We start from the raw sequence: 26469 nt of genomic DNA, 5'->3' as shown, positions 1-26469 counted from the left end.
CGAAAAAAATGACAAAATATAAAATCACTAATTTTGATCACATCAAAATTAAAAAGTGTTTTTACAAACAAAACAAATGCATCCAAAATTAGAAGGTAAGCAACAAATTGGGAAACAATCTTCATTACAAAATCCTCTGACAAAGGTCTAATTACTTAGATTTATAAAGAGCTAAACCTGTTGTACAAAAAATCAAGCCATTCTCCAATTGATAAGTAGTCAAGGGACATGCATAGGCAACTTTCAGATAAAGAAATCAAAACTATTAATAAGCACATGAAAAAGTTTTCTAAATCTCCAATAATCAGAGAAATGCAAATCAAAACAACTCTGAGGAACCACCTCACACCCAGCAGACTGGCTAACGTGACAGCAAAGGAAAGTAATGAATACTGGAGGGGATGTGGCTAAGTTGTAACATTAATTTGCTGTTGGAGTTGTGAATTGATCCAACCATTCTGGAGGGCAATTTGGAACTATGGCCACAGGGCAATAATAGACTGTCTGCCCTTTGATCCAGCCATAGCATTGCTGGGTTTGTACCCCAAAGAGATAAGGAAAAAGACCTTTACAAGAATATTCATAACTTTGCTCTTTGTTGTGGCAAACCATTGGAAAATGAGGGGCTGCCCTTCAATTGGGGAATGGCTAAACAAATTGTGGTATATGTTGGTGATAGAATACTATTGTGCTCAAAAGAATAATAAAGTGGAGGAATTCCATGGGGACTGGAACAACCTCCAGGAATTTATGCAGAGTGAGAGGAGCAGAACCAGAAATCAATGTACACAGAGACTGATACACTGAGGTACAATCGAATGTAATGGACATTGCCATTAGTGGCAATGCAATTAACCTAAACAACTTGGAGGAACCTATGAGGAAAACCACTATCCACATACAGAGGAAACACAGTGGGAGTAAAAACACAGAAGAAAAACAACTGCTTGAATACAGGGGTTGAAGGGTATGGTTGGGGATGTAGATTCTAAATGAACATCCTAGTGTAAACACCAAATGGAAATAGGTTCTGAACAAGGACACAAGTAATACCCAATGAAATTGCGTGTTGGTTGCCAGAAGAGTGGGTGGAGGGGAGGGAGGGAAATGTGATTATTGTACCCAAGGAATAAAGTTCTAAATTGACTAAATAAATTAATTCAAATGGAACAAAAATAAAGTCCAAGTATAAGCAAAAAACAAAAAACAAACAAACAAAGAAAGCCAAACAGAAGAGTTTCTATACTAGAGACTAGTTGTAAGTAAGGAAGTAAAATGGGCAGATGTGCGCTTTAAGGGAGATCCCTCACTTAGACTGTTGGGCTGGTTGCCTCGGAGACCCAGCGGTTATACTGAGGTCATAGACACTTGGAATCTGGAACACAGAGTGAAACACTCAGTTGGTAGATGAGGCTCAGAGGGGAAGTGGCTTCCCCATGCTCACACATAGGTTCATGGCTGGGTATTCAGAAGACATTTGAAATCAAACATGACTTTACTCAAATTCCTTGTAGACAGGAGACCTCATGGATCTCCCTGGTCACAGTGTTCAAGAGAATTCCAGTGAGGAGCAGCACTCAGAGAAAGGTGAGTGGGGGACCCCAAGGTGATGGATGGAGGTGAGATCTTCCAACTCCTCTCCTCCTGTCCATATCAAACCGAGTGAGAAGAAATAGGAAAACCCTTGTTCCCAAATCCAAAAAATTACCACTTATTGATCCTAGCAGGGATGGCTGCTCAAATAATCAGTAGCTCACAGAGGTGATGGATTTTGCTCCAGCCTCATAACTAGAGAACTAGAAACCAGTCCTCTATTTATCTGTCATGAGCCCATGTCAAAAATAGTCAGTCCTTCCCCAGACTAGATGGGACTTGTTATTTGATGGCTGGCAGAATTAACCATGCTGGGACGTAGACCTCCATAGGGTCCTTACATGAAGTCCAAACCAAAGTGAGGAGGTAGGGTATTTGAGACATATTTGTGGGACTCGGCTTGCTTTGCAATGGCTAATGAAGGCTGAAAGATAAGTTGGGACCCCGTTGTGATGCACTTTAAAAAACCAAACAGAAGAGTTTCTATACTAGAGAGTAGTTGTGAGTAAGGAAATAAAATGGGCAGATGGGCATTTTAAGGGAGATCCATCACTTAGAATATTGGGATGGTTGCCTGGGAGACGCAGCCCTAGTGCTGAGGTCACAGACACTTGGAATCTGGAAGACACAATGAAACCTTCAGTACGTAGATGAGGCTCAGAGGGGAAGTGACTTCCCTCTGCTCACACCCAAGTCCATTGCTGGGCATACAGAAGACATTTGAAATCAAAAATGAATTTACTCAAATTCCTTGTTGACAAGTGACCTCATGGATCCCCCTGGTCGCAGTATTCGAGGGAACCACAGTGAGAAGTGAAACTCAGAGAAAAGTGAGTGGGGGACCCAATGATGATGGAAGGAGCTGAAATCTATGCATTCCTCTCATCCCGTCTATATCAAACCGAGGGGAAGGAAATAGGGAAGGGGGGCAGCTGGGTAGCTCAATGGATTGAGAACCAGGCCTAGAGATGGGAGGTCCTATGTTCAAATCTGGCTTCAGACACTTCCCAGCTATGTGACCCTGGGCAAGTCACTTGACTCCTATTGCCTATCCCTTACCACTCTTCTGCCTTGTAGCCAATACTCAGTATTGACTCCAAGACAGAAGGTAAGGGTTTAAAAAAAAAAGAAATTGGTAAGTCCCTGTTCCCAAATCCAAAGAAGCACCAGTTATTGATCCTAGCAGACCGGCCAAAGGGATGGCTGCTCAAACAATCAGCAGCCGAAAGAGGTGATGGATGGATCTCCAGCCTCCTAAACTAGAGAACTAGAAACAAGTCCTCCACTTACCTGTCCTGAGCCCAGGTCCAAAACTGTCAGTCCATTCCCAGAATAGTTAAAACCTGCTATTTGATGGATGGCAAGATTAACACTGCTGGGACCTGGACCTACATAGGATCTTGCATGTAATTAGAACTAACCTGAGGAGGTAAGATATTCTAGGCATGGTGGTGGGACTAGGCTTGGGTAGCAAAGGATATTGAAGGCTGAAAGACAAATTGGGCCTCCTTTGTGAGGCTCTTTAAAAAGCTAAATAGCAGAGTTTCTATACAACAGAGTAGTTGGGAGTAAGGAAGAAAAATGTGAGATGTGAGGGAGATCCATCACTTAGAATGTTGAGTTGGTTTCCTGGATACCCAGCCCTAGTGCTGAGGTCAGTGACCCTTGCAATCTGGAACACACAGTGAAACTCCCAGTTGGTAAATGAGGCTGAGAAGGGAAGTGGCTTCCCTATGCTCACACACAGGTCCATGGCTGGGTATACAGAATTCTTTTTAAATCAAACATGACTTTACTCAAATTCCTTGTAGAAAGGTGACCTCGTGCATCCCCCTGGTCACACTGTTCAAGGGAACCCCAGAGAGCAGCACTCAGAAGAAAGTGAGTCGGGGACTCCCAAGGTGATGGATGGAAGTGAGATCTTGCCACTTCTCTCCTCCCATCCATATCAGACGGAGGGATAAGAAATAGGGAAGTTCCTGTTCATAAATCCAAAGAACTACAAATTATTGATCCGAGCAGGCAGGTCAAATGGATGGCTGCTCAAACAATCAGCAGCCCACAGAGGTGATGGATGGAGCACCAGCCTCCTGACCTAAAGAACTTGAAACCAGTCCTCAACTTAGCTGTCCTGAGCCCATGTTCAAAACAGTCAGTCATTCCCCAGAATAGATAGAACTTGCTATGTGATGGCTGGCAGTTTTAACCATGCTGCGACTGGGATCTACATAGGATCTTGCATGCAATCAGAACAAACCTGAGGAGGTAAGGTATTCAAGGCATGGTGATGTGACTAGGCTTGGGTAGCAATAGTTAATGAAGGCTGAAAGACAAGTTGGGACCTCTTTGTGAGGCACTTTAAAAAGCCAAACAGGAGACAGAGTTAAGATGTTGGACTAGAAAGAACAGAAGTTCAGACCTCTGAATACCCTTCCTTACTGATGAAAAACCGAATGCTCCAAGAGCACTGAAAATCAAACCTAACAACAAGACAAGAGCCAAGGAACCCTCCTGCTGGACTCAATTTAAAAGGTACCCCCCCAAGCCAGAATCCAAGAACACTTGGGTTTAAGGGGAAGGCTGAAGGAAACCCACCGAAAACGCTGAGCCTCCAGTGGCAGTGGGAACCTCTGGCCAGGCAAAGGTGCTTGTCCTGAGGGTGTAACTTGAGGGCAGGGCTATGCCAAGATCAGAGCATTGAACAGAGATGGCAGGAAAGGTGCTGCAGATGGAATATAGAGCTGGCACCCTGGCCAGAGATGTGGAGATCCTCCATATTTGCTCTAGCATTCCAGGAGGTGTGGGCCTCAGAGCACACCTAGCCCAAGGGGACTGAACTTAATCCCATCAAAAGTCTTCAGAACTCAGGGAAGCCCAGGCTCCACAGCCCTCCCTCATTGACTGCTGGACTTTAATCCCATCAAAAGCCTCCAGAGGACAGGGAAGCTCAAACGCCCACTGACTGCACTGAGAGATCATCTCTCAAAGATCTAAGAGGGGAGACAGACAGAAGCCCCCAAACCAAAAAAATTAGAGGAGCAAGAGCACAGACAAATAAAGGGGGCAAAGAAGGGCAAAAATGAGCAAACAACGGAAAAAGAAGAGAGAAATTACAATAGACAGCTTCTATACAGGGAACAGAACAGAGGGGGTAGGATCAGCAAGCAATAAATCAGAAATCCCAGGGAACTGGATACAGGTTTGGAAGAACTCAATATGCAATTCAGAACACAATTAAGAGAGGCTGAAGACAATTGGGAAAAAAACTTAAAATTGAAGTCAATTCATCAGGAAACAGTGGCAATTGAACTAAAATGAGAAAATAGCGTCTTTAAAGTCCAAATCAAACAGGTGGAAAATGAGCTAAATGAGATGAAAGATAAGGCAAAGGAGATGAAAGATGAGGTAAAGAGGATGAAGGATGACCTCCATAGAAAATCAGACCAGAAAGAGAAGAATGACCAAAAAGCCAGGGATAAAATCCAGATTTAATAACCAGAATACAACAACTAGAATTAAGTGACCTCACAAGGCCACAGGACACTATAAAACAAAACCAAAAGAATAAAAATATTGAGGAAAATATGAAGCTTCTCATTCACAAAACAGAGGTTGTAGAAAATTGTTTGAGGAGAGACAATTTAAAAATCATTGGTCTACCAGAAGAACATGACAAAAGAATAATCCTGGACAAAATATTACAGGAAATTATTTGAGAAAACTGCTCTGATATTCTAGAACAAGAGGGAAAAGTGGAGATTGAAAGAATGCACTGATCACCTACTATACTTAATCCCCAACCAAGTGACAACACCCAGGAATGTTACAGCCAAATTCAAGAATAATCAGACCAAGGAAAAGATATTAGAAGCTGCCAAGAATAAGTCATTCAGATACCATAGAAACACAGTGAGGATAATGCAGGATCTGGCTTCATCCACACTGAAGGACCGAAAGGCATGGGACATGATATTCTGCAAAGCAAGGGAACTAAGTCTACAACCAAGAATCAACTACCCAGGTAAACTGACTATATTCTTACAGAGGAAAGTATGGTCATTCAACAAAATAGAAGAATTCTAATAATTTGTTAAGAAAAGATCAGAGCTGAACAGAAAATTCGATGCCTAAGCAGAGAACTCAAGAGAACCATTAAAAGATAATTTAAAAAAAAGGGGGGGGGGAAGGAAAACAAGACAAACAAACAAACCCCTCCTTTTTTTTAACATTATTTTATTTGGTCGTTTTCATACATTATTCATTGCAAACAAAGATCGTTTTCTTCCCCCCCCCCCCCCCCCCCGCCTTTCCCTCTCCCATAGCTGACGCATGATTCCACTGGTTATCACATGTGTTCTTGACTCGAACCCATTTCCCTGTTGTTGGAATTTGCATTATAGTGTTCATTTAGAGTCTCTCCTCAGTCTTATCTCCTCCAACCCTGTAGTCAAGCAGTTGTTTTTCATCGGTGTTTTTACTCCCACAGTTTATCCTCTGCTTGTGGGTAGTATTATATTTTTTTTTAGATCCCTGCAGATTGTTCAGGGAAATTGCATTGATACTAATGGAGAAGTCCATCACCTTCGATTGTACCACAATGTATCAGTCTCTGTGTATAATGTTTTCCTGGTTCTGCTCCTTTCGCTCTGCATCACTTCCTGGAGGTTTTTCCAGTCTCCATGGAATTCCTCCACTTTATTATTCCTTTGAGCACAATAGTATTCCATCACCAACATATACCACAATTTGTTCAGCCATTCCCCAATTGAAGGGCATCCCCTCATTTTCCAATTTTTGGCCACCACAAAGAGCGCAGCTATGAATATTCTTGTACAAGTCTTTTTGTCCATTATCTCTTTAGGGTACAAGCCCAGCAGTGCTATGGCTGGATCAAAGGGCAGACAGTCTTTTATCGCCCTTTGGACATAGTTCCAAATTGCCCTCCAGAATGGTTGGATCAATTCACAACTCCACCAGCAATGAATTAATGTCCCCACTTTGCCACATCCCCTCCAGCATTCATTACTTTGCATAGCTGTCATATTAGCCAATCTGCTAGGTGTGAGGTGATACCTCAGAGTTGTTTTGATTTGCATCTCTCTGATTATAAGAGATGTAGGGCACTTTTTCATGTGCTTGTTAATAGTTTTGATTTCTTTGGCTGAGAACTGCCTGTTCATGTCCCTTGACCATTTGTCAATTGGAGAATGGCTTGATTTTTTGTACAATTGATTTAGTTCTTTATAAATTTGAGTAATTAAACCTTTGTCAGAGGTTTTTATGAAGATTGTTTCCCAATTTGTTGCTACCCTTCTGATTTTGGTTACATTGGTTTTGTTTGTACAAAACCTTTTTAATTTGATGTAATCCAGATTATTTATTTTGCATTTTGTAACTCTTTCTAATTCTTGCTTGGTTTTGAAGTATTTCCCTTCCCAAAGGTCTGACATGTATACTATTCTGTGTTCGCCTAATTTTCTTATACTTTCCTTCTTTATGTTCAAGTCATTCACCCATTTTGAATTTATCTTGGTGTAGGGTGTGAGGTGTTGATCTAAGCCTAATCTTTCCCACACTGTCCTCCAATTTTCCCAGCAGTTTTTATGGAATAGTGGATTTTTGTCCCAAAAGCTGGGATCTTTGGGTTTGTCATATACTGTCTTGCTGAGGTTGCTTGCCTCCATTCTAATCCACTGATCCTCCTTTCTGTCTCTTAGCCAGTACCAAATTGTTTTGATGACCACTGCTTTGTAATATAGCTTGAGAGCTGGGACTGCAAGACCCCCTTCCATTGTATTTTTTTCATTATTTCCCTGGATATCCTTGATTTTTGTTCTTCCAAATGAACTTTGTTATGGTTTTTTCTAAATCAGTAAAAAAAATTTTTGGAAGTTCCATGGGTATGGCACTAAATAGATAGATGAGTTTGGGTAGGATGGTCATTTTTATTATATTGGCTCGTCCTACCCATGAGCAGTTAATGTTCTTCCAATTGTTCAAGTCTAGTTTTAGTTGTGTGGAAAGTGTTTTGTAGTTGTGTTCATATAGATCCTGTGTTTGTCTCGGGAGATAGATTCCTAAGTATTTTATTTTGTCTTGGGTAATTTTGAATGGGATTTCTCGTTCTAGTTCTTGCTGCTGAGCTGTGTTGGAATTATATAGAAATGCTGATGACTTATGTGGGTTTATTTTGTATCCTGCAACTTTGCTAAAGTTGTTGATTATTTCGATTAGCTTTTTGGTTGAATCTCTAGGATTCTTTAAGTAGACCATCATGTCATCTGCAAAGAGTGATAATTTGGTCTCCTCCTTGCCTATTTTGATGCCTTCAATTTCTTTTTCTTCTCTAATTGCTACTGCTAGTGTTTCTAATACAATGTCAAATAATAGAGGTGATAATGGGCATCCTTGTTTCACTCCTGATCTCAATGGGAATGGATTTAGTTTATCCCCACTGCAGATGATATTATCTGATGGTTTTAGATATATACTGTTTATTATTTTTAGGAATGACCCTTCTATTCCTATGCTTTCTAGTGTTTTTAGTAGGAATGGGTGTTGTATTTTATCAAAGGCTTTTTCTGCATCTATTGAGATAATCATGTGGTTCTTGTTGGTTTGCTTGTTGATGTGGTCAATTATGTGGTCTCAATAGGTTAAAATGTTATGTATCCCTATAGGAAAAGAGGTCATTGGTAACTCTCAAAAACTGTTTTTATCACTTAGACAGCTTGAAGAGTTACACTTAGAGGGAACAGTGACAAACTATATAGGGTGAAAGGACAAGAAATAAATGGGTATACAGATATATGCATGCATAAATACATATTCATGTGTGTATGTATATATATATACACAAATAGAGCTAAAAAGAGGTTAATACTAAAAGAAATGGGAAAAGAAACAAATGGGTATAAATTTATATGTCACAAAAACGTTCATGGCAGCAGGGGAGAGAACATCAATACACTGGAAGGGTAAAGAGGTTGGATATACGAAATATTCAATTCTTATGTGCTTTGAAATTGACTCAAAGAGGGAACAACAATCCAATCCATTGGGGTAGAGAATAGATTTGCACCCTATAAGGGAGTAGAAGGGTAACAAATGGATTGTTGGGGACAGAATCAGTATAAGGGAGGGAGAGGGTACGGGGGGCAATTTCAGAAAAACTACAGAGAAAATAAGTGGGGAAATAAGAATAGAGGGGGTTAGAAAGAGAAGTAAAATAAGGGTGGGAACTAGGGGGACTGATTAAAACCAAACAATGGTGTAGAAGGAAATAGTGAAAGGAGAAAAGGCAGGACCAAAAGTAGAAATCAAAATTCTGGGAAATACACAGCTAGTAATCATAACTCTGAATGAGAATGGAATGAACTCTCCCACTTAACGCAAGTGAATACCAGAGTGGATTAGAATCCCAAACCCTACCATATGCTGTCTACAGGAAACACACATGAGGAAGGAAGATACGAATAGGGTGAAAGTAAGAGTATGGAGCAAAATATATTGGGTGTCAACTGATAAAAAGGACAGTGTCACAATCATGATATCTGACAAAGCCAAAATAAAATTAAATCTAATTAAAAGAGATAGGGAAGGTTATTACATCCTGAAAATAAGGCAGTATAGACAATGAAGAAATGTCTGTACTCAGCATGTATGCACCAAATGGCATAGCATCCAAATTTCTAAAGGAGAAATTAGTGGAGCTCAAGGATGAAATAGATAGAAAAACTATACTAGTGGGAGACCTGAACCTTCCTCTATCTAAACTAGGTAAATCAAACCAAAAAATAAATAAGAAAGAGGTAAGAGAAGAGAATGAAATCTTAGAAAAATTAGAGTTAGTAGACATGTGGAGAAAAATAAATATGGACAAAAAGGAATACATCTTCTTTTCAGCAGCAAATGGCACATTCACAAAAATTGACCAAGGTATTAGAGTGTAAAATCATTGTAAACATGGGCTAAAGAGTAGAAATAATAAATGCAACCTTCTCAGATCACAATGCAATGAAAATAAAAATTAGTAAGGGCACATGGAGAGGTAAATAAAAAATTAATTAGAAATTTAAAAATACAATTCTCCAAAGCCTATTAGTTAAAGAACAAATCGTTGAAACATTTAATAACTTCACTGAAGAAAATGACAATGATGAGCTATACTTTGAAAACATAGGGGATACAGACAAATTAGTACTCGGGGAGAAATGTACATTCTTGCGTTCATATATTAACAAATTAAGAAGGGCAGAGGTCAATGAATTGGGCATGCAAATTAAAAAACTAGAAAGAGAACAAATTAAAAATCCTCAGAAGACTAAATTAGAGATCCTAAAAATCAAAAGAGAAATTAATAGAATTGGAAGTCAAAGAACTATTGATTTAATAAATAAGACTAGAAGCTGGTACTTTGAAAGAACAAATAAAATAAACAAAGTACTAGTCAGTCTAATTAAAAAAGGAAAGATAAAAACCAAATTGACAATATCGAAGATGAAAAGGGAGACCTCACCTCTATTGAAGAGGAAATTAAGGCAATCATTAAAACTACTATGCCCAATCATATGGCAACAAATATGGGAATCTAGGTGATATGGATGAATACTTACAAAAATATAAATTGCCTAGACGAAAAGAGGAAGAAATAAATTACCTAAACAACCCCATATCAGAAATAGAAATTGAACAATCCATCAAAGAACTCCCTCAGAAAAAATCCCCACGTCCAGATGGATTCACCAATGAATTCAATCCAACATTCAAAGGGCAACTAATCCTAATATTATACAAACTATTTGACAGAATAAGCAAAGAAGGAGTTCTATCAAATTCATTTTAGGACACAAACATGGTACTGATCCCAAAGCCAGGCAAGTCCAAAACAGAGAAAGAAAACTATAGACCAAACTCCCTAATGAATATAGATGTAAACATCTTAAATAGGATACTAGCAAAAAGAGTCCAGCAAGACTTGCCAAGGGATATTCACTATGACCAGGAAGGATTCATACCAGGAATGCAATGATGGTTCAATATTAGGAAAACCATCTGTATAAATGACGATTTTAACAAGCAAAAAGAAAAAAACACATGATTATCTCAATAGATGCAGAAAAAGCCTTTCATAAAATGCAACACCCATTCCTATTGAAAACACTAGAAAGTATAGGAATAGAAGGGTCTTTCCTAACAATAATAAACAGCATATATCTAAAATCATCAGCAAACATCATCTGCAATGGGGATAAACTAGAAGCCTTCCCAGTAAGATCATAGTGGAAACAAGGATGCCCATTATCACCTCTATTATTTAACATTGTACTAGAAACACTAGCAGTAGCAATTAGAGGAGATAAAGAAATTGATGCTATTAAAATGGCAATGAGGAGACCAAGGTAATCACTGTTTGTTGATGATATGATGGTTTACTTAAAGAATGCTAAAGAATCAAGCAAAAAGCTAGTCGAAACAATAATTTTAGTCAAGTTTCAGGATACAAAATAAACCTGCATAAGTCATCAGCATTTCTATATATCTCCAACCCATTTCAGCAGCAAGAATTAGAAAGAGAAATTCCATTTAAAGTCAACCTAGACAATATAGAATTCTTAGGAATCTATCTGCCAAGACAAACACAAGATCTATATGAACACCACTATAAAACACTCTCCACACAATTAAAACTAGATCTAAACAATTGGAAAAACATTGATTGCTCATGGGTGGGAAGAACTACCATAATAAAAATGACAATCCTACCCAAATCAATTTACTTATTTACTGCTATATGAACTGAACAACCAAAATACTTTTTTACTGAATTAGAAAAAAAACATAACAATGTTCATTTGGAAGAACAAAAGATCAAGGATATCCAGGGAAATTACATGTATTATTTAACATTTTACTAGAAACACTAGCAGTAGAAATTTGAGAAGAAAAGCAAAGTGAAGGTATTAAAATTTGCAATGAGGAGACCAAGCTATCACTCTTTGAGGATGATATGATTGTTTACTTAAAGAATCCTAGAGAATCAACAAAAAAGCTAGTCAAAACAATCAACAATTTTAGCAACATTGTCAAATACAAAATAAACCTGCATAAGGCATCAGCATTTCTATATCTCTCCAACACATTTCATCTGCAAGAATTAGAAGGAGAAATTCCACTTAAAAGCACCCTAGACAATATAAAATACTTAGGAATATATCTGCTGAGACAAACATAGGATGTATATGAACACAATTACAAAACACCCTCCACATAATTAAATATTTATCTAAATAGGAAAAATATTGATTGCACATTGGTTCAGAAGGCTAATATAATAAAAAGGACAATCCTACCCAAATTAATTCACTTATTTAGTGCTATACCCATTAAACAATCAAAAAACATTTTTACTAAATTAGAAAAAAAAATATAACAAAGTTCATTTGGAAGAAGAAAAGATTAAGGACACCCAGGAAAATCATTTAAAAAATGCAAAGGAAGTAGGACTTTTAGTACCAGATCTCAAACTATACTATAAAGCAGCAGTCATCAAAACAGTTTGGTACTGGTTAAGAGACAGAAAGGAGGATCAGTGGAATAGACTTGGAGTAAATAACCTCAGCAAGACAGTCTATGATAAAACCGAAGATCCCAGCTTTGGGGACCAAAACCCATTTTTTGATAAAAACTGCTGGGAAAATCGGAGGACAGTATGGGAGAGATTAGGTTTGGATCAACATCTCACACCCTACCCCAAGATAAACTCAGAATGGGTGAATGACCTGAATACAAAAAGGAAACTATAAGCAAATTAGGCGACCACAGAATAGAATACTTGTCAGATTTTTGGGAAAGGAAAGATTTTAACATCAAGCAAGAGCTAGAAAAAAATGACATAAGGTAAAACCACTAATTTTGATTACATCAAATTAAAAGGTTTTTTTACAAATGAAACAAATGCATCCAAAATTAGAAGGGAAGCAACAAATTGGGAAACAATCTTCATTACAAAATCCTGTAATTACTCAAATTTATAAAGAGTTAAATGACTTCTACAAAAAATCAAGCCATTCTCCAATTGATAAATGGGCAAGGGACATGAATAAGCAATTCTCAGTTAAAGAAATCAAAAGTTTTAATAAGCACATGAAAAGGTGTTCTACATCTCTTATAATCAGAGAGATGCAAATCAAAACAACTCTGAGGTATCACCTCATACCTAGCAGATTGGCTAACATGACAGCAAAGGAAAGTAATGAATGATGGAGGGGATGTGTCAAAGTTGGGACATTAACTCATTGCTGGTGGAGTTGTGAATTAATCCAACCATTCTGGAGGACAATTTGGAACTGTGCCCAAAGGGCGATAAGAGACTACTTGCCATTTGATTCAGTCATAGCACTGCTGAGTTTGTACCCCAAAGAGACAATAAAGAAGAAGACACATAAAAAATATTCATAGCTGTGCACTTAGTGGTGGCAAAAAATTGGAAAATGAGGGAATGCCCTTCAATTGGGGAATGGCTGTACAAATTGTGGTATATATTGGTGATGGAATACTATTGTGCTAAAAGGAATAATAAAGTGGAGGAATTCCACGGGGACTGGAACAACCTCCAGGAATTGATGCAGAGTGAAAGGAGCAGAACCAGGAAAACACTGTACACAGAGACTGATACACTGTTGTATAATTGATTGTAATGGACTTCTCCATTAGTGGCAATGCAATGACCCTGAACAACTTGGAGTACCCTATGAGGAAAACCACTATCCACATCCAGAGGAAACAGAAGAAAAACAAAAGCTTGAATACATAGGTGTAAGGTTATGTTGGGGATGAAAGCTCTAAATGAACATCCTAGTGTAAACAACAACATGGAAATAGGTTCTGAACAAGGACACAAGTAATACCCAATGAAATTGCATGTTGGTTGAGTGAATAATAGGTAGAGGGGAGGGAGGGAAATAATGTGATTATGCTAACCAAGGAATAATGTTCTGAATTGAATAAATACATTAATTCAAATGGAAAAAAATAAAGTGCAAGTAAAAGCAAAAAAAGAAACAAATAAAACAAAGGCCAAAAAGAAGAGTTTCTATATTAGAGACTAGTTGTGAGTAAGGAAGTAAAATGGCCAGATATGCATATTAAGGCAGGTCCATCACTGAGAATGTTGGGATGGTTGCCTGGGAGACCCAGCCCTAGTGTTGAGGTCACAGATCCTTAGAATCTGGAACTCAGACCGAAAACTTCAGTTGGTAGATGACCCTCAGAGGGGAAGTTGCTTCTCTATGGTCACACACAGGTCCATGGCTGGTTATACAGAAGTCATTTGAAATCAAACCTGACTTTACTCAAATTCCTTATTGACAGGTGACCTCATGGGTCCCCCTGGTCACAGAGTTCGAGAGAATCCCAGGGAGCAGCAAGACACAGATGAAGGTGAGTGGGGGACTCCAAGGTGATTGATGGAGGTGAGATCATTCAACTCCGCTCCTCCCATCCATATAAAACCGAGGGAGAAGATATATGGAAGTCCCTGTTCCCAAATTCAAAAATGTACCACTTATTGATCCTAGCAGACAGGCCAAAGGGATGCCTGCTCAAACAATCAGCAGCCCACAGAGGTGATAGATGGAGTTCTAGCCTCCTAACCTAGCGAACTAGAAACAAGTCCTCCACTTATCTGTTCTGAGCACACATCAAAACCAGTCAGTCCTTCACCCAGACTAGACAGGCCTTTTTATTTGAGGGCGGGCAGAATTAACCCTGTTGCGACAGACCTCCATAGGGTCCTTACATGCAGTCAAGAACAAAGTGATGAGGCAGACTATTCGAGGCATACTGGTGGGTAGCAATGGTTAATGAAGGCTGAAAAATGAGTTAGGACCCTGATGTGAGGTGCTTTAAAAGTGAAACAGAAGAGTTTCTATCCAGAGAGTAGTTATTAAGGAAGTAAAATGGGGCAGATATGGGCATTAACGGAGATCCATCACTTAGAATGTTCAGTTGGTTGCGTGGGAGACCCAGGCCTAGTGCTTAGGTCAGTGACCCTTGGAATCTGGAACACACAGTGAAACACTCAGTTGGTAGATGAGGTTGAGAAGGGAAGTGGCTTCCCTATGCTCACACACAGGTCCATGGCTGGGTATAAAGAAGACTTTTGAAATAAAACACGGCTTTACTCATATTCCTTGTATACAGGTGACGTCATGGATCCCCATGGTCACAATGTTTGAGGCAAATGCAGCAAGCAGCAGCTCTCAGAGGATAGTGAGTGGGGGACTCCAAAGGTGATAGAGGTGAGATCTTCCCACTCTTCTTCTCCTATCTATATCAAACCGACAAGGAAGAATTAGGGAAGCCACTGTTCTGAAAACCAAAGAGGTATCTGTTATTGATGCTAGCAAACAGGCCAAAAGGATGCCTGATCAAACAATCAGCATCCCATAGAGGTTATGGATGGATCTCCAGCCTCCTAACCTAGTGAAATAGAAACCAGTCCTCTACTTAACTGTCCTGAGCCCAAGTCCAAGACAGTCAGTCCTTCCCCAGACTAGATGGGACTTGTTATTTGATGGCTGGCAGAAGTAACCATGTTGGGATGTAAACCTACATAGGGTCCTTACATGCAGTCAGAACCAAAGTGAGGAGGCAGAGTATTTGAGACATAGTGGTGGGACTCGGCTTGCTTTGCAATGGCTAATGAAGGCTGAAAGATAAGTTGGGACCCTGTTGTGATGCTCTTTAAAAAGCCAAACAGAAGAGTTTCTATATAACAGAGCAATTGTGAAGATGGAACTAAAATGGACAGATGGGCACTTTAAGTGAGATCCATCACTTAGAATGTTGGGATGGTTGCCTGGGAGACCCAGCCCTAGTGCCCAGGTCACATACCCTTGGAATCTGGAACACACAGTGAAACCTTCAGTTGGTAGATGAGGCTCAGAGGGGAAATGGCTTACCCATGCTCAAACACAGGTCCATGGCTGGGTATAGAGAAGACATTTGAACTCATACATGACTTTACTCAAATTCCTTGTTGACAGTGACCTCATAGATCCCCCTGGTCACAGTATTTGAGGGAAACCCAGTGAGCATCAGCACTCAGAGGATAGTGAGTAGGGGACTACAAAGGTAATGGATGGAGGTGAGATTTTCCACCTCCTCTCCTCCCATCATTATCAAAACTAGTGAAAAGAAATAGGGAAGTCCCTGTTCCCAAAATCAAAGAAGTACCAGTTATTGATCCTAGCAGAAAGGCCAAAGGGATGGCTTCTCAAACAATCAGCAGCCCACAGAGGTGATGGATGGATCTCCAGCATCCTAACCTAGAGAACTAGAAATCATTCCTCCACTTAGCTGTCCTCAGGCCAGGTCCAAAACATTCAATCCATCCCCAGACTTGATAGAACCTGCTATTTAATTACTGGCAAGATTAATCCTGTTTGGACCGAGACCTACATAGGATCTTGCATGTAATCAGAACTAACCTGAGGATGTAAGGTATTCTAGGTATGGTGGTGGGACTGCATTCAGGTAGCAAAGGCTATTGAAGGCTGAAAGACCCGTTGGGGCTCCATTGTGATGTGCTTCAAAAAGCCAAACAGAAGATTTTCTATATTAGAGAGTAATTATGAGTAAGGAAGAAAAATGGGCAGATATGGGCTTTAAGGGAAATCTGTCACTTACAATGTTGAGTTCGTTGCCTGGGAGACCCAGCCCTCGTACTGAGGTCACAGACGCCTGGAATCTGGAACACACATTGAAACCCTCAGTTGGTATATGAGGCTGAGAAGGGAAGTGGCTTTCCTATGTTCACACACAGTTCCATGGTTCGGTAAACAGAAGACTATTGAAATCAAACATGACTTTACTCAAATTCCTTGTAGACAGGTGACATCGTGGATCTTCCTGGTCGCAGTGTCGAGGGAAACAAAGCAGGCAACAGCACTCAGAGGAATGTGAGTAGGGGACTCCAAACATAATGGATAGAGGTGAGATCTTCCAACTCCTTTCCTCCCTTCCATATCAGATTGAGGGAGAAGAAATTGGTAAGTCCCTGTTCCCAAAACCAAAGAAGCACCCGTTATTGATCCTAGCTGAAAGGCCAAAGTGATGGCTGCTCAAACAACCAGCAGCCCACAGAGGTGATGGATGGAGCTCCAGCATCCTAACCTAGGGAACTAGAAACCATTCCTCCACTTAGTTGTTTTGAGGCAAGATCCAAAACAGTCAATCCATCCCCAGACTTGATAGAACCTGCTATTTGATGGATGACAAGATTAACCCTACTGGGACTGGGACCTACATAGGAGCTTGCATGTACTCAGAACTAACCTGAGGAGGTAAAGTATTCTAGGTATGATGGTGGGACTGGATTAGGGTAGCAAAGGCTATTGAAGGCTGAAAGACCCTTTGGGACTCCGTTGTGATGTGCTTCAAAAAGCCAAACAGAAGAGTTTCTATACTAGAGGGGTAATTGTAAGGAAGAAAAATGGGCAGATATGGGCTTTAAGGGAAATGTGTTACTTACAATGTTGAGTTGGTTGCCTGGGAGACCCAGCCCTAGTGCTGAGGTCACAGACCCCTGGAATCTGGAGCACACATTGAAACCCTCAGTTGGTAGATGAGGCTGAGAAGGGAAGTGGCTTCCCTATGCTCACACACAGGTCCATGGCTGGGTATACAGGAGATTTTTGAAATCAAACATGACTTTACTCAAATTCCTTGTTGACAGGTGACCTCATGGATCTCCCTGGTCACAGTGTTCGAGGGAAACCCAGCAGGCAATAGCACTCAGAGGAATATGAGTCGGGGACTCCCAAGGTGATGGATGGAAGTGAGATCTTCCAACTCCTCTCCTGCCCTCCATATCAAACTGAGGTGGAAGTAATAGGGAAGCCCCTGTTCTGAAAACCAATACGGTACCAGTTATTGATCCTAGCCAACAACCAAAGGCATGCCTGATCAAACAGTCGGCAGCCCACAGGGGTAATGGAGGGAGCTCTAGCAACCTATCCCAGAGAAATAGAAATCATTCCTCCACTTAGTTGTCCTGAAGCCATGTCCAAAACAGTCAGTCCTTCCGCAGACTAGATAGAACCTGCTATTTGATGACTGGCAGGATTAATGCTGCTGGGAGTGGGATCTACATAGGATCTTGCATGGAATCAAAACCAACCTGAGGATGTAAAGTATTCTAGGCATGCTGGTGGAACTGGGCTTGTGTAGCAAAAGCTAATGAAGGCTGAAAAACAAGTTGGGACTCCTTTCTGAGGTGCTTTAAAAAGCCAAGCAGGACGCAGAGTCAAGATGTTGGGCTAGAAGGAAATGAATTTCAGACCTCTGAATACCCTTCCTTACCACATACCGAATGCTCCAAGGGCACTGAAAATCAAACCTAACAATAAGACAAGAACCAAGGAACCCTCCTGCTGGAATCAATTCAAAAGGTACGCCCCTCAAAGCCGGAATCTGAGAACACTCGGGTTTAAGGGGAAGGCTGAAGGAAGGACCCAGGACCCTTCCCTCCTCCCAGAGAGAACGCTGAGCCTCCAGTGGCAGTGGGAACCTCTGGGCAGGCAAAGATCCTGAGTTCCTGTTTGTCCTGAGTGTGTACCTTGAGGACAAGGCTGTGCCAAGCTCAAAGCCTCGAACACAGATGGTGGGGAAGGAGCTGCAGAGGGAACTTAGAGCTGGCAGCCTGGCCAAAGCTGTGGATACCCTCCATATTTGCTGCAGAGGTCCACGAGGTGTGGGCCCCAGAGCACACCCAGCCCAACCCAACTGAACTTAATCCCATCAAAAGTCTTCAGAACTCAGGGAAGCCCAGGCTCCACAGCCCTCCCTCAAAGACTGCTGGATTTTAATCTAATCAAAAGCCTGCAGAGGACAGGGACACTCAAACCCCCAAAACCGTTGCCCACAGACTGCATCCAAAGATCCTCTCTAACTTCCATGAGGAGAAGCTGTCAGAAGCCCCCAAAACCAATAAAAAAATGAGAGGAACAAGAGCACAGACAAATGTGGGAGGGTCAAAGAAGGGTTGAATATAAGCAAACAACAGAAGAAGAAAGAAATTACAATAGACAGCTTCTATACAGTGAATGGAATAGAGGGGGTGGGATCAGCAAACAATAAATCAGGAATCCCTGGGAATTGAATACAAGTTTTGGAAAAACTCAAAATACAATTCAAAACACAATTAAGAGAGGCTAAAGACAATTGGGGAAAAAACTTAAAAATGAACACAAGTCATCTGGAAAGAGAAGCAATTGAACTAAATGCAAAAATAGTGTCTTTTAAGCCAAAATCAAACAGCTGGAAAATGAGCCAAAGGAGATGAAAGATGAGGCAAAGGTGATAAAATATGAGGTAAAGAGGATAAAGGATGACCTCCAAGGAAAATCAGACCAGAAAGAGAAGGATGACCAAAAAGCCAGGGATGAAATCCAGTCTTTAAGAACCAGAATACAACGACAATTAAGTGACCTCACAGGGCTGCAGGACATTATAAAACAAAAACAAAAGAATAAAAATATTGAGGAAAATATGAAGCATCTCATTCACAAAACAGAGGATGTAGAAAATTGTTTGAGCAGAGACAATTTAAGAATCACTGGTATACCACAAAAACATGACAAAAGAAAAAGTCTGTACACAATACTACAGGAAAGTAATTCAAGAAAACTGCCCTGATATTCTAGAACAAGTGGGAAAAGTGGAGATTGAAAGAATCCACAGATTACCTCCTGTACTTAATGAACTATCTGACCAAAGAAAAGATATTACAAGCTGCCAAGAAGAAGTCATTCACATACCATGGAACCACAGTGAGGTTAACACAGCATCTGGCTGTATCCACATTAAAGGACCGAAATGCATGGAATATGATATTCCACAAAGCAAGGGAACTAGGTCTACAACCAAGAGCCAACTCCCCAGCAAAACTGATTATATTCTTACAGGGGAAAGTATGGTCATTCAGCAAAAGAGATACATTCCAAGAATTTGTAAAGAAAAGACCCGAGCTGAACAGGAAATTCGATGCCCAAGCACAGAACTCAAGAGAATCATCAAAATGTAATTTTGAAAAGGGGGAAAAAAGAAAAACAAGACAAACAACCCTCCCCTTTTTTAAAGAGTCTCAGTAGGTTAAAATGTAATGTATCCCTATGAGAAAAGAGGTATTCTTAACTCTTAAAAACTGTTTTTATCACCTGCGCAGCTACAAGAGTTACACTTAGAAGGAGGGACAAGACATAAATAGGTGAATAATTATATGCATTCATAAATACATATATATGTATATATATATATATCTGTATTAATATATACAAATAGAGGTAAAAGGGGGTTAATACTAAAAATGGGAAAGGAAACAAATGGGGGTAAATTTATATGTCACAAAGAAGCTCATGGCAGGAGGGGAGAGAACATCAATACACTGGAAGGGTAAAGATGTTGGAGATAGGAAATATTCAACTTTTATGTGCTTTGAAATTGACCCGAAGAGGGAAGAAGAATCCATTCCATTGGGGCAGAGAATAGATTTGCGCCCTATAGGGTAGCAGAAGTGTAACAAACAGATTGGTAGGGAGGGAAGCAGTACAAGGGAGGGAGATGGTGGGGTGGTAATTTTAGAAAGACTACAGAGAAAATAAGTGGGGGAATAAGAAGGGAGAGGGGTAGAAAAGGAAGTAAAATAAGGGTGGGAACTAAGGGGACTGATTAACCCAAACATTGGTGTAAAAGGAAATAGTGAAAGAAGGAAAGGCAGGACCAGGAGTAGGAATCAAAATGCTGGGAAATACACATCTAGCAATCATAACTCTGAATCTGAATGGAATGAACTCTCCCATAAAACACAAACAAATACCAGAGTGGATTAGAATCCAAAACCCTATCATATGCTATCTACAAGAATTGCACATGAGGAAGTTAGATACACATAGGGTGAAAGTAAGAAGATGGAGCCAAATCTATTGGCCATCAACTGATAAAAAGAAGGCAGGAGTCTCAATAATGATATCTGACAATTCCAAGGGAAAAAATATAGTTAAAAAAGATAGGGAAGTAATTACATCCTGAAAAAAGCAGTATAGACAATGAGAAAATGTCCGTACTGAACATATATGCACCAAATGGCATAGCATCCAAATTTCTAAAGAAGAAACTAGAGGAACTCAGGGATGAAATATATAGAAAACTATAGTAGTAGGAGACCTCTATTCGAACTAGATAAATCAAAACAAAAAATAAATAAGAGGTAAGAGAAGTGAATGAAATTTTAGAAAAATTAGAGTTAGACATGTGGAGAAAAATAAATAGGGAAAAAAGGAATACATTTTCTTTTCAGCAGCACATGGCACATTCACAAAAACTGACCATGTATGAGGGCATAAAAACATTGCAAACATGGGCAAAATAGCAGAAATAATAAATGCAACCTTCTCAGATCACAATGCAATTAAAATAAAAATTAGTAAGGGCACATGGACAGGTAAATCAAAAATTAATTGGAAATTAAACAATACAATTCTCCAAAATTGATTAAAGAACAAATCTTTGAAACAATTAACTTCACTGAAGAAAATTACAATGATGAGACATCCTTTTAAAACCTATGGGATACAGGCAAAGTAGTACTCAGGGGGAAATTTATATTCTTGAGTTCATATATTAACAAATTAAGAAGGTCAGAGGTCAATGAATTGGGCATGTAAATAAAAAAACTAGAAAAAGAACAAATCAAAAATCCTCTGAGCAAGACTAAATTAGAGATCCTAAAAATCAAAGGAGAAATTAATAAAATTGAAAGTCAAAGAACTATTGATTTAATAAATAAGACTAGAAGCTGGTACTTTGAAAAAACAAATAAAAAAGACAAAGTACTAGTCAGTCTAATTCAAAAAAGAAAGAAAAAACCAAATTGACAGTATTGAAGATGAAAAGGAGACCTCTCCTCTACTGAAGAGGAAATTAAGGCTATCATTTAAAACTACTATGCCCAATTACACGGCAACAAATATGGGAATCTAGGTGATATGGATGAATACTTACAAAAATATAAATTGCCTAGACTAACAGAGGAAGAAATAAATTTTCTAAACAACCCCATATCAGAAAAAGAAATTGAACAAGCTATCAAAAAACTCCCTTAGAAAACATCCCCACGTCCAGATGGATTCACCAATGAATTCAATCCAACATTCAAAGAACAACTAATCCCAATATTATACAAACTATTTGACAGAATAAGCCATGAAGGGGTTTTACCAAATTCTTTTTAGGACACAAACATGGTACTGATCCCAAAGCCAGGCAGATTAAAAACAGAGAATGAAAACTATAGATCTATCTCCTTAATGAATATACATGCAAAAATCTTAAATAGGATACTAGCAAAGAGACTCCAACAAGCCATGCCAGGTGTTATTCACTATGATCAGGTAGGATTCATACAAGGAATGCAACGATGGTTCAATATTAGGAAAACCATCTGCATAAATGACCATATTAACAAGCAAAAAGAAAAAACCACATGATTTTCTCAATAGATTCAAAAAAGCCTTTCATAAAATGTAACACTCATTCCTATTGAAAACACTAGAAAGTATAGGAATAGAAGGGTCTTTCCTAAAAATAATAAACAGTATATATCAAAAACCATCAGCAAACATCATCTGCAATGGGGATAAACTAGAAGCCTTCCCATTCAGATCAGAGGTGAAACAAGGATGCCCATTATCACCTCTATTATTTAACATTGTACTAGAAACACAGGTAGTAGAAATTTGAGAAAAACAAATTGAATGTATTAAAATTGGCAATGAGGAGGCCAACTTAATCACTCTTTGCAGATGATATGATGGTTTATGTAAAGAATCCTAGAGAATCAACCAAAAGTTAGTGAAACAATCTACAATTTTAGCCAAGTTTCAGGATAAAAAATAAATCTGCATAACGCATCAGCATTTCTATATACCTCCAACCCATTTCAGCAGCAAGAATTAGAAAGAGAAATTCCACTTAAAGTCACCCAAGACAATATAAAATACTTAGGAATCTATCTGTTGAGACAAACACAGGATCAATATGAATACAACTACAAAACACTCTCTACACAATTAAATCTAGATCTAAAGAATTGGATAAACATTGATTGCTCATGTGTGGGATGAGCTAACTTAATAAAAATGACCATCCTACTGTGGGAAGGAAATCACTTTAAAAGACTGATATATATTTAATTTAAGTCGCCAAGAAATTCAGCTATGTAATTCCTAAATGAAAACTCAAGTCAGCAGTCAAGCTTCTCAGAGCACAACCTCTCCAACCAACCACACTTAGTCCTCAGACCCTGCTATGTTTAAGGAAACCATCCAAGTTCCCTCCCCTCAGTTCTCACATCTACCAATCACTGTTCATGTCTTCCCTGTGCCAATGGTGGCTCTAGCTTAACCCAGGACCGCCCAGAGGTCTCTGGCTTTGCACATGTCTGTTGAAGGTCATATTCTCAAATAATTAAATCTTGATCCTTTGCTACAGCCCTTCCTAAATCCTGTTACCCTGAGTAGGGTAGAGATTGGAATAATTAAATTTTGATCTATGCTGCAGCCCTTCCTAAATCCTGTTACCCTGAGTAGGTTGGAGATTGGAATAATTAAATTTTGATCTATGCTGCAGCCCTTTCCATTGTTCAGCAAAAGGTTTCTGTCCTAAAGTAATCTTAAGAAGGGAGGAGGAGGAACCTCCCATGCCAATGGGGTTCACATTCCAATAGACTATCAGTAGGAAATTTTCCAAGTATGAAATTTCCCAATGGTGAAATTTCCAACATTTATAAGTCTAAGAAATTTTAAGGTTTACACTACCCAAACTATTTCATTTCTTTAGTGCTATACGCATTGAAGTATCAAAAAATGTTTATACTGAATTAGAAAAAAAACATAGTTAATTTGGAAGAACAAAATATCAAGGGTATGCAGGGAAATCGTGAAAAAAATGGAAAGGAAGGAGGACTTGTAGTACCAGATCTCAAACTATACTATAAAGTAACGGTCATCAAAACAGTTTGTTCCTGTTTAAAAAACAAAAAGGAGTATCGGTGGAATAGACTTGGGGTAAGTGACCTCAGCAAGACAGTCTAAGACAAACTCAAAGATCCCAGTTTTGGGGACAAAACCCCACTATTTGATAAAAAAACTGCTGGGAAAATTGGAAGACAGTATGGGAGAGATCAGGTTTGGATCAACATCTCACACCCTACACCAAGATAAACTCAGAATAGATGAATGACATGAATACAAAGAAGGAAGCTATAAGCAAATGAGGTCTGATTTTTGGGAAAGGAAAGACTTTAAAACCAAGCCAGAGCTAGAAAAAAATGGCAAAATGTAAAATCACTAATTTTGATTACATCAAATTAAATGCTTTTTTTACAAACAAAACTAATGCATCCAAAATTAAAAGGGAAAAAACAAATTGGGAAACAATCTTCATTATAAAAAAAAGAACAAAAGTCTAATTACTGAAATTTAAAAGAGCTAAACCAATTGTACAAAAATCAAGCCATTCTCCAGATGATAAATGGGCAAAGGACATGAATAGGCAATTTTGAGTTAAAGAAATCAAAAGTATTAATAAGCACATGAAAAAGTGTTCTAAATCTCTTATAATCAGAGAAATGCAAATCAAACCAACTCTGAGGTATCACCTCACACCTAGCAGATTGGCTAACATGACAGTAAAGGAAAGTAATGAATACTGGAGGGGATGTGGCTAAGTTGGAACATTAATTTGCTGTTGGAGTTGTGAATTGATCCAACCATTCTGGAGGGCAATTTGGAACTATGACCAAAGGGCAATAAAAGACTGTCTGCTCTTTGATCCAGCCAAATCACTGTTGGGTTTTTATCCCAAAGAGACAATAAAGAAAGAGACATGTAAAAAATATTCAAAGCTACGCTGTTTGTGGTGGCAAAAAATTGGAAAATGAGGGGATGCCCTCCAATTGTGGAAAGGCTGAACAAATTGTGGTATATGTTGGTGATGGATTATTATTGTGCTCAAAGGATTAATAAAGTGGAAGAATTCCATGGGGACTGGAACAAACTCCAGGAACTGATGCAAAGTGAGAGGAGTAGAACCAGGAAAACACTGTACACTGAGACTGATGCACTGTGGTACTATCGAATATAATGGACTTCTCCATTAGTGGCAATGCAATGACCCTGAATAACTTGGAGGGCCCTATGAGGAAAAGCACTATCCACATCCAGAGGAAATAGTGGGAGTAAAAACAATGAAGAAAAACAACTGCTTGAATACATGGGTATAAGGGTATAGTTGGGGATGAAGACTAAATGAACATCCTAGAGTAAACAAAAACTTGGAAATAGGTTCTGAATGAGAACACAAATAATACCCAATGAAATTACGTGTTGGTTGTGGGAAGAGTGGGTGGAGGGGAGGGAGTGAAATAATGTGATTATGTTAACCAACGAGTAATGTTCTAAATTGAATAAATAAATTAATTCAAATGGAAATAAAAGTCTAAGTTAAAGCAAAACAAACAAACAAACAAACAAACAAAAAAAGCCAAACAGAAGAGTTTCTATACTAGAGAAGAGCTGTGAGTAAGTTAGTAAAATAGCCAGATGTTCACTTTAAGGGAGATGCATCACTGAGAATGTTGGGCTGGTTGCCTGGGAGACCCAGCCCTAGTGCTCAGGTCACAGACACTTGGAATCTGGAACACAGACTGAAATCTTCAGTTGGTAGATGACCCTCAGAGGGGAAGTTGCTTCTCTATGGTCACACACAGGTCAATGGCTGGGTATACAGAAGTCATTTGAAATCAACCATGACTTTACTCAAATTCATTTTAGACAGGTGACCTCATGGGTCCCCCTTGTCACAGTGTTCAACAGAATCCAAGGGAGCAGTGGCAAACAGATGAAGGTGAGTGGGGGACTCCAAGATAATGGATGGGGGTGAGATTTTCCAACTCCTCTCCTCAAGTGCATATCAAACCTAGTGAGAAGAAATAGGGAAGTCCCTGTTCCCAAAACCAAAGATGTACCAGGTATTGATCCCAGCAGACAGGTCAAAGGGATGGCTGCTCAAATAATCAGCAACCCACAGAGGTGATGGATGGAGCTCCAGCATCCTAACCTAGAGAACTAGAAACTAGTCCTCCAATTATCTGTCCTGAGCCATGTCCAAAACAGTCAGTCCTTCCCCATACTAGATAGGACTTGTTATTTAATGGCTGGCAGAATTAACCCTGCTGGGACGTAGACCTACATCAGGTCCTTACATGCAGTCAGAACCAAAGTGAGGAGGAAGTATACTCAAGGCATGATGGTGGGTAGCAATGGTTAATGAAGGCTGGAAAATGCTTTAGGACCCCTTTGTTAGGTGCTTTAAAAATGAAACAGAAGAGTTTCTATCCTAGAGACTATCTGTGAGTAAGGAAGTAACATGGGCAGATGTGTGCTTTAAGGGAGATCCATCACTTAGAATGTTGAGTTGGTTGTCTGGGAGATCCAGCCCTAGTTCTGAGGTGACAGACCACTGAAATCTGGAACAGACAGTGAAACCCCCAGTTGGTAGATGAGGCTGAGAAGGGAAGTGGCCTCCCTATGCTCACATACAGGTCCATCGCTGGGAATACAGAATTCTTCTGAAATCAAACATGACTTGACTCAAATTCCTTGTAGACTGGTGACTTCATGGATCCTCCTGGTCACAGTGTTCAAGGGAAACCCAGCGAGCAGCAACACTCAGAGGATAGTGAGTGGGGGACTCCAAAGGTGATGGATGGAGGTAAGATCTTACAAATCCTCTCCTGCTCTCCATATCAAACAG

The 26469-nt window shown here is 39.4% G+C and overlaps 1 long non-coding RNA gene across 2 annotated transcripts in view; it reads left to right on the top strand.

The window, feature by feature from the left end:
- The window catches only part of LOC103095441 (uncharacterized), a 183408-nt gene that overhangs the window by 73081 nt on the left and 83858 nt on the right, over positions 1–26469 (top strand). For both annotated transcript variants that reach the window (XR_008914645.1, XR_008914644.1), the window contains 5 exons: positions 1515–1587; positions 13966–14034; positions 14797–14894; positions 16485–25560; positions 26322–26427. This is a non-coding gene — a long non-coding RNA (uncharacterized LOC103095441). The remainder of the gene's footprint in view (positions 1–1514; positions 1588–13965; positions 14035–14796; positions 14895–16484; positions 25561–26321; positions 26428–26469) is intronic.

Source organism: Monodelphis domestica, chromosome X (genome assembly GCF_027887165.1).
Source record: "Monodelphis domestica isolate mMonDom1 chromosome X, mMonDom1.pri, whole genome shotgun sequence".
Lineage (NCBI taxonomy): Eukaryota > Metazoa > Chordata > Mammalia > Didelphimorphia > Didelphidae > Monodelphis > Monodelphis domestica.
The sequence above is the reverse complement of the archived record's forward strand: the minus strand, read 5'-3'. Positions and strand labels throughout refer to the sequence as shown.